The sequence below is a fragment of the Uloborus diversus genome, chromosome 5 (assembly GCF_026930045.1).
Source record: "Uloborus diversus isolate 005 chromosome 5, Udiv.v.3.1, whole genome shotgun sequence".
NCBI classification, from domain to species: domain Eukaryota; kingdom Metazoa; phylum Arthropoda; class Arachnida; order Araneae; family Uloboridae; genus Uloborus; species Uloborus diversus.
The window spans coordinates 62,303,699-62,313,122 of NC_072735.1; the positions used below are offsets into that span (position 1 = coordinate 62,303,699).

The window sequence follows — 9,424 nt, forward strand, 5'->3', positions numbered from 1 at the left end:
GACAAAGCCAGGAGAAGTGAAACAATAAATGAATGTTCATACCTTTCATGTTCAAAAGTTGGCTCGAGGAAAGTCATGAGGTAAAAGTACTTCCATTTCACTTGACCATAGGAGGATTCCCCGCCAGAACCACTTGGTCTGTGGCAAATGGCCTCTTTTTTTTTTTTTTGATACTGGTCCCTGAGGTTGCCCCATCTTTTTTTGGCAAAAGTTTCTGCAAAAAAATATTTCATTTTCAGCAAAGGCTGCAAGAGCACTACCGATATAATTAAATGTATCACAGCATAGGAAAGCGTACTTACCAGCAACATTCAGGGAATTTCCTATGACTTTCCATGAATTGGTTCTTTTTGCTTGGTCTCGGTAATCTTCCCGCTTGTTGTTCCATAACCAAGGGTACTTCCTTACTTCACATATTAATGACTCGTTAAAACAAGAATTTGTTTCAGACATCTTATTAAGTTTTTCAAAAAAAATCAAAACATGCACTACTGCACGCTCACCAAAACAAACGAAGTCACTTTTAGAAGAGCAAAGATGGCGCCTGCCCTCTGATTGGCTGTCGCGTCCGCTGCTAAAATCGGACGGCCGTCAAAATCCAGCATCGCCAGAACGTGTCGGGAGCCGTGCAATTCGGCGTGCTGTCATGGCAACGGATTCCAAAAACAGGTTTGGCAGCAAAAAAATCGGATCGGACGGCCGAATCGGTCGCCATCTGAATCGGCCTTTCAGGCCGATTCAGATGGCGACCGAACCGTCCGTCCGTTCCGATTTATCGGACGTGACGGACAGGGGTGAAAATATTTCAGCATTCACATTAGCTCCGTCCGACAGTCACGTGATCGTTTTCGCCCACTACTGCGCATTGGCGGGAGCCAATGAAATCGCATATCCATCCTTGGTTAAAACGTTCATGTGTTTTTCGCTCTTTTCGTTCGTAGTCAAAATGAATTTGCAAGAGGTTTTGAGTGCCGTTGCTCTAATTGCAATAAACCTTTCGAAAAGACATTATTTGTTCGCATCGGAAGTCAAAAAAGTGGTAAAGATCGTTCTGCTGTCGATTTTGATGTTTAATAGCGATAGGGGTAGTGGAAACTTGACTTGCAAGATAAGGATAGGACGAAAATACAATATCAATTTGATTAATTGCTGCAGAAGGAAATATGTACGCCTCCTACGCAAATTAATCAGAAACATAAGGGCAGAAAATGTAAGAGGTGTGGGACTGATGATCAAAAAGATAAAAAAAGTTTCTGAAACACTACTCAGACACAAAGAGATTTCCAGCCAGAGGAGATACTGGATAAGGCCTCTACTCCAAAAGAGGAGCAAGTGCAGCGAATTCAATATGCTGGTGAAAGATCTGCGGAAAAAAGACCCAGAGAATCATTTCACCTACTTCCGAATGAATCGTGAAAGGTAAGAATAATTCTTCATTGTTCATAGATATAATTTTCTACTTATTTTTGATAAGTACTCAAAACCTAAATATATTTTGCCGATAAGTTTGAAATATTATGGGTTTCAATAGTAACAAGCTGCTCATGCTATCGCATATTTTTAATTTTTGAAATTTTTCTTGTCATCAAGAGAAGTTGTATAAATATTAATTTTAAATCTTACACTACATTTACTCAAAATGATTGTAACTCTAAATTAATGGCATTCTTGTTATCAATGAGCAGCATGCACAAAACCATTTAACGTTTAGCACACCTCATAAACACATTTGGTTCTAAAATTTTTATTCACTTCTTTATGGTATGCTCTTTTTTTTTTTTAAGAACTTCAAAAAAAGTGCAAAAAGAATTCTATTCTAGGTGTTCGAGTTGCAAGGAATGCCTTGCATAATGCGAAAAATGAGCCGATAGATACAACGACCCCTCACAACAGTAAATGACTTAGCATCTATAAGCCCTTTTTCTTTTGCATTGAGAAAGCATGTAGCCCTGAAATTATCTACTAGTATCAATTCTTAAGTGTTAATTGTTAATCTTAACTCATTTGCTTGACACAGTCAAGCAAAAGAGAAGTTTCACTTGTCATGAGGAACAGGGCCCGACAAATTTTTTTAAACCACTTGGCACGAAATTTATTTCGTGCCCCCCTCAGCCTATTTTATATGCAGGAGCAGTAAACTATCTTAATACTTGCACATATTAACATATCTGTACTGAATTTGGTGGTACCTCATATTACAAAAAAAATAGAAGTGACATAGTATTACAATAACTAAATGTGATAATACAAGATGTCATCAAACTTTGCCCGTTAAAAATTATCTGAGGTATAACTTTAATAAGTGATGTAAAGAAAGAACTTAAAGTGATTTTAGTAATTTGCGAAAGAGATAAAATTTTTACATGGATATTTTTTTCTTGATTTAATATTCACACCTTGCAATAGTGATATGAAATGAGTCCAAAATCAAAATTTTACCAACAGATTTGTTACCCAGGCCTGTACCCCATGTGCCCCATGCCGGTTCAGATGAGGAACCATTCTTGTTAATTTTTGTGCTTCACATTTCTTATGACTATTATTTATTCTACAAAGATTAACATTTCTTTTTCATTTTTTTTGTACATTTCCTATGTTTTTGCCAAGTATGCACATTCAGTAAAAACTTATTTAGTTAATATAAGCTTCAGAATAGAATGAATATTTATTTTTAATCATTAACATCTTTAAACATTCTGCAATAGAAAAAAAAAACCCTACTTTCAGACAAAGCAAATACATTTTACCACATTAGATGCAAATACATGTGCATATGCAATTGGATATTTTTGTTTGTTCACTTTTGAGCATATAAATGCATAAACAAGGAAAGTTTTTTTGAAAATAAACTCATTTTACTGCATTTCTTACTTGATTTAAAATTATTTTGCCTGTGGCGCATAATTGTTTTAATATATATTTTTCTTGAGATGAGAGAAAATGTGAGAATAGAAAGGCCAATCATATGTTTATTCGGATATCATTTGTTTCTATATAAGAAAAAAATATTAATGTATATTTCTAAGTTCTTCGTGCATATTTTAGGTATTTCTAATGAATATTTTCAGAAAATTTACTGCATATAATCCAGCCTCCACTATCTATTATTTGCTGCATTATTCTTTGCTTCTCAAAATGAAGAGAGTTCTCATATTGGAATTACAAATGCATTTTATATTAAGGCAATGTTAATAATTTCATTGTTTCTAGAGACGTACCGAGTAGCACTTTGGCCGGAGTAGCCGAGTACTCGGCCTTTCACTACTCGGCCGAGTACCGAGTTACCGAGTACTCGGGCCTTTCACTACTCGGCCCAAGTTACCAAGTACCAATTATGTTTTAAGAAGAACCACCGACACACATGTGATGAATTTTGAACTTATTGTAATAGTAGTACTCCTTGTCCATATAATATTGTTTAAAACTAAATTCCTGCTGAAATTTAATTATAAACAATTTTGTGTCAAAAATTTTACAAAAAAATTATTTTTAAAATTAAAAATACATAAAAGGTATGATTAATCAAGTTGGAATTGAAACAATATACCAATCAATTACCTATAGTTTCTAGTCCGCCAAACATAAATAATTTTTAAAAGCAGATAAAACAAATATGCAGGAACACTGCAGACAAGTGTTTCTGCCCCCCTCTCCCCCCCCCCCCCCCCCCGTTACAAGGATCATCTTTTTCAGTGCATAACATGTGAGCTAAAGAATGTAAAGACATTTGACAAAAAAAATCCGACTTTTGTCAGATGCCTTTAAATTCACGAGCTCCCATTTTGTGCATTGAAAAAGGAATTCCTTGTAATGCCAAAACACGTGTCTGCAGTGTTCCTGCACTGTGCTTTTAACGTTGTTTTATTTCCTTTAATTTTTTAAGCAAAGGTATTTTTATATTTTTTATAACTAATTTTTCTTTGTAGCAAAAATCTATTTTTAATGTTAATATTTCATATTTTCTATACTTACCTTTTTTGCATAATTTTTAAAAAATATGTTTTTATTAACTTTGGGGGACATTAAAATAAAGATTTATTCCATTAAAGTACTACAAACTTCATTATTCTCAAAATTTAAATTTGACTTATAAATTTTAATTGTAAATGATTGCAGAATATAATGCTTGCTCTTTTTTTTATGAATTTTAGTATCTGTCTTGGACAATATTCAATTTTTTGCAACTACTCGGTATTGGCCGAGTACCTGATCAGAATTTGGCCGAGTACCGAGTACTCGGCAAATTGGCCGAGTAGGCCGAGTACCGAGTAGTTACCGAGTACTCGGTACGTCTCTAATTGTTTCATGCATTACATGCGCAAATGTTTGTCTTGTAGATTTGATGAACTACTGCACAAAGTGGCACCATTCCTCCGCAGTAAGAATACACATTTCCGAAAGGATGTAATTTCACCTGCTGAGAAGCTAGCTTTGACATTAAGGTATGAAACTTAGTATAGTTCATGTTAGTTTTGTCACCAATACTTTACATATTCAATTAAGGGTCTACCATTACAATTTAAAAGGCATAATATTTAAGTGAAATGTTAGTAGAGACGTACCGAGTAGCACTTTGGCCAAGCACCGAGTACTCGACCTTTCACTACTCGGCCGAGTACCGAGTTACCAAGTACTTGGCCTTTCACTACTCGGACCAAGTACCAAGTTCCAACAAACTTACCTAACAAACTTAATTATTCTCAAAATTTGAGTTTCCCTTTTAAATTTGAATTGTAATTGATTGTAGTGTGTTATATGCTTGCACTTTTTTTATTAATTGTAAAATCTGCTTCGAACAATATTCAATTTTTTACAACTACTCGGTAAATGGGCCGAGTAACCTAATCAAAATTTGGCCGAGTAGTACCGAGTAGTTACCGAGTACTCAGTATGTCTCTATTAAAAAGAAAAGATTTTTACAACAAAATGTTATAACAAATATTTATTACACTTTGTCAACAGAGGAATTATGGTAAACACATGATAAGTATAGTTAAAGCTTGACCGCGAAGAGAAGGCGGCTGACCTTGAAGCAAACACTTCATTTGTATCGTTTGCAATAGGTTGATTGTTATTATTTTGTAATAGATAGGATCAGTGAGAACGACCCTCACTTCTAGGTGCTTTCCTGGTTGATTCTACCTATTACAAATGGCACAAAATGAGGTTTCGCTTCAAGGTCATCCGCCTTCTCTTCGCAGTCAAGCTATATGAGTGCTGATATTAATTTAAACTGTTAATTATTCAATTACTTTGTATTTATTAACTTTTTAGCTTATTAATTGTTTGAAACTTAAAATAAATTTCAAAATTACACAAGACAAAAAAGCATCATAAAAATAAAATGTAAATTTTTTCATTACTCGTTATAAAAAAAAAATACGTAGTTGAATGACAAAAGTTTTTATTCATTTCTCAATTGTTAAAGAATAGGAAAAATGTAGTTAATTGTGATAATCTGTTTTTAGATACCTTGCTCATGGAGATAGACAAAAAATGCTAGCCATGTCCTACCGAATTGGCCATTCAACGGTAAACGGAATAATAAGAAAGACATGTCAAGTACTGTGGAATGTTTTGTCACCAGAGTATTTATCAGTAAGTATGAACTGGTTGTAACATTTGTGACTTATTCTACATTTTTTTTAAAAATAAAATGTTTGTTTTGTTGGGTACAGTCAAGTTAGTTTTTCATGATTTAGCTTGGAATATTGTATGAAACAGTTTGGAGTTTTGCTGAAATGATTGAAATCATAAACTAAGATTTAAATCCAAAAGAGTATATTGATAAAGCTTGTATGTTCATGCAGTACTAGAGAAATATCAGCCTAATGTTTTTCAATAAACTTAAACAAATACTGGAAATAATTATACTGAATAGAATCGTATGAAAGGTCTGTTGAAATTATTTGGAATTTTGTGTAAGGTTCATCTGATGGACTGCATTTCTTTCTTAACTTAAAAAAAAAAAAAAAAAAAAAAAAAAACATATTTGGGAACTTAGGGTTGACATGAGAGACCAGTCTCAAATTTTTTTTTATTTAAGGCGAATTTTTAAAAAGGTGGGATAAGGTGAAGAAAAGTCACAAATATTTCAGTAAGACATAAATTAGTGTTGTACTGGATTCTTGGTACTCGGCCAACAGCGATTAAAAAATTGAATATTAATCAAGATAATGAAATATTTAATTACTAGGATACGTACAAATATTTATATATATATAAATACAGTAAAACCTGCTTTGTTGACTACTTGTCTAAATTCATAGCTATTGCCAGGTACAGAATTAGTCCTGGATCATATATATCAACCTCCATACACTGACGCTAAAGCACTTCACTACAGGAGGTCAACTTACATGTAGGTTTCAGTATATATATTTAAAATTTAACCATTTACAATTGGTATATTTATAAAATACGACTGCATTCTATATATTTTTAAAAAGAAATAACTGTACTAATAAAATCAATACGCAGTGTAAGCTATGTCCTATGCCATTTCTACCATGCCAAAAGCACAAATGTGCATTTGTGTATGATTACATTTTTCATGTCTCATATTAGTGTTGTTTAACTTACCTTTATCCAGCAGTGCAAATGATCCCTTAGATGAATATTTATAGAGTAATAACAAATAAAAAAAAAAAAAAAAGCTTAAGATTGAATTTTCCAAATTTAATTTTGAGAATAATGAAGTCAGTTATGTTTCAACAAAGCAAATCTTTTACTTTGACATTTCCAAATTTAATGCATCCTATTTTTAAAAAAAGAAAAAAAAGAAGGTAACTATAGAAAATATGAATTTAATATTATTAAAATTGATTTTTTCTACTAAGAAATTTTATTTATGCTTGGCAGACTAAAACTCTAATAAATCAACATACAGGACATCTGCTACATTTATAGTTTTGTAATCCTTGATTTTCAAAGAATTCTTCTTGCGACTTCTCCTGCCTCAAGGAAAGCAATATTTTCAAAAGAAAAAAAAAACATTTTTCACATGAATATCGAATAGTGTTTAGCATATATAAAATTGCAACCACCTGATCTATGCTTTGCTCATATGTTTCTAAAAATCCAAATTAAACCAAAATTTGATAGCTCAGCTACTCAATACCTAGACAACCGAAAATCATAAGAACATTTAAAACACACATTAGATTACTTATTTTTATGAAATAAAAACTAGAAAAAAGAGCCAATGCATCCGAATTCTCCCAAAAATTCGCCTTTTAGAAACATCCCCATTGCAGAAATGTTCTAATAATTTCCAATTCCTGAACATAATGTTAATTTTATACATAAATTTCCTTTTCCAGGTTCCAGACGCATCTACCTGGGAGGAAATAAGTGAAGGTTTCTTCAGAAAATGCAATTTCCCAAACTGTGTGGGAGCCATTGATGGCAAACACGTCTACATTAAAAAAACCTCACAATGGTGCATCTTCCTATTTCAATTACAAGGGTCGCAACAGCATTGTACTGATGGCTGCATGCGATGCAGATCTAAAATTCACCATTGTAAATGTGGGCGCCCCTGGGAGATGCAGCGATGGTGGCGTTTTTAGTAATTCCCTATTAGGAATCAAGTTAGAGAGAGGCCAGCTAGATCTACCTCAACCATCAGTGCTCCCACACACAAATATCATGGCTTCGCACTGCTTTGTAGCTGACGCAGCTTTTCCGCTATTGCCTAATTTGCTAAGGCCATATCCTGGGAGAGGAATTCAAACAACAGCTGCCATTTTCAACTACAGGCTTTCCAGGGCAAGGAGGACAATTGAAAATGCTTTTGGACTACTGGTAGCCAGATGGCAAGTGCTTGGAAATACTATCAATGCTTCGGCACCAGTAGTTTCTTTGCTAGTGAAAGCTTGCGTTTGCCTGCATAACTTCTTGCTCTGTTCAGACAAGATTTTAAATGATGGGCAGCTCTACTGTCCCAGTCAATTTGTGGATCACGAAACTAATGATGGTACAGTGGTCCAAGGTACATGGAGAAATGTGCCAACCAGAAGTCCCATGCGCCGTATACGACCAACTTACTATCGGAACAGCACACAGTTTGCCTATAGAAATAGAAATAATTTTATGAACTATTTCAACGGTGCAGGAAAATTACCTTGGCAACTGCGTGTGGTACAAAGAGGTAGTAGGGCAGGGTCGTAGACAGGGTGAGGACTGTTGGGACAAATTCTCCCCCCAAATTTTAACCTCTCTCCAAAAAATAAAGAAACAAAGACTATGTAATCAAAACTCTTTCCTCTACTCCTCCTTCACTTGACCTTGTTATACAATTTTTTCAGTTAGACTCTTTCTCCTTCTCCCCCGTCCATACCCATACAATTTTTTCTTTTAAAATTAAAAAAGTCCCATTTTTTTTTTTACACCTTGGTCAATCACATAGTGTTAATGACTCCTGTTACAGATAACATTTTAAAAACATTCTTTGATATACACTTCAACACAAGACGTAACAGATTGACATGATCAAAACTTCAATTTTTAACCCAATCATACTTTTGATGAAATGCTTAATTTTGTAAATTTTAATAAATTAATGCATATTTGTAGCCTTTAAGAATATTAATTCCTTTTTTGTGGTGGTGATTGTAGATTACTTTTCAATAATGACCATCTTCACTTATTTGCCTGAAAGTTATTCTAAGAGCCCCTGTTGCATGCATTTTTAATTGTAGAATGCATACATGTACGCATATCTTATATTTTGTTGAGTCTAGGAGAGTCGTCATCTGTATGAAATTATTTTTTATTAATTTGAATCTGGTACTCAGAAGTAAACATCGCCAGTGATTTAAATAAATAAGTTACAAATAAATGAATGAGAAAAAAGGTTATTACACATTAGTTATGCATCAAGTGTTATAACTGTATTTGTATCACAACTAAGCCTACTTGTAATTGTGTGTGTTAATATATTTTGTAAAAATAATTCCCATATGTATCCCAGTTTTCATGCTTGTATGAAATAAAAATTTTGCAGAGAAATAAAATATCTGTTCTAATACTTCAGTTTATTTACATGTATTTGAAAAACATATGATGTCTCGAATAAAAAGGTTTTGGTTTGAAATAGATACTAAACCAAAATATTTAATAACTTAAAAGATCAGAATTAAAATTGTCATATTTCATGCACAGGTTTCACTTCCAGTAAGACTATTTTCATGAACCATTTGTAATTTCATTGTTAATGAATTGAACTTGTTTTGATTTTGAAACCATTTGAGAAATAGAAATATCTTGAATAATCAACAGCTAATAAATTGAATAGGTCATTGTTTTAAGGATGGCAGTAATACTACTTCAACCCTATATAAATAAATGTTTATCATTTAGCTAACGTAAAAAATAATGACATGTCTCTTTCTGCTATGGGAAGGTAAAGCATAGTATTTGC

General features: G+C 33.2%; 1 protein-coding gene across 1 annotated transcript in view; it reads right to left on the minus strand.

Moving 5' to 3' along the window:
• Positions 1–9,424, minus strand: part of LOC129223402 (sarcosine dehydrogenase, mitochondrial-like) — a 295,818-nt gene that overhangs the window by 162,459 nt on the left and 123,935 nt on the right. The gene's annotated exons all lie outside the window — the stretch shown is intronic.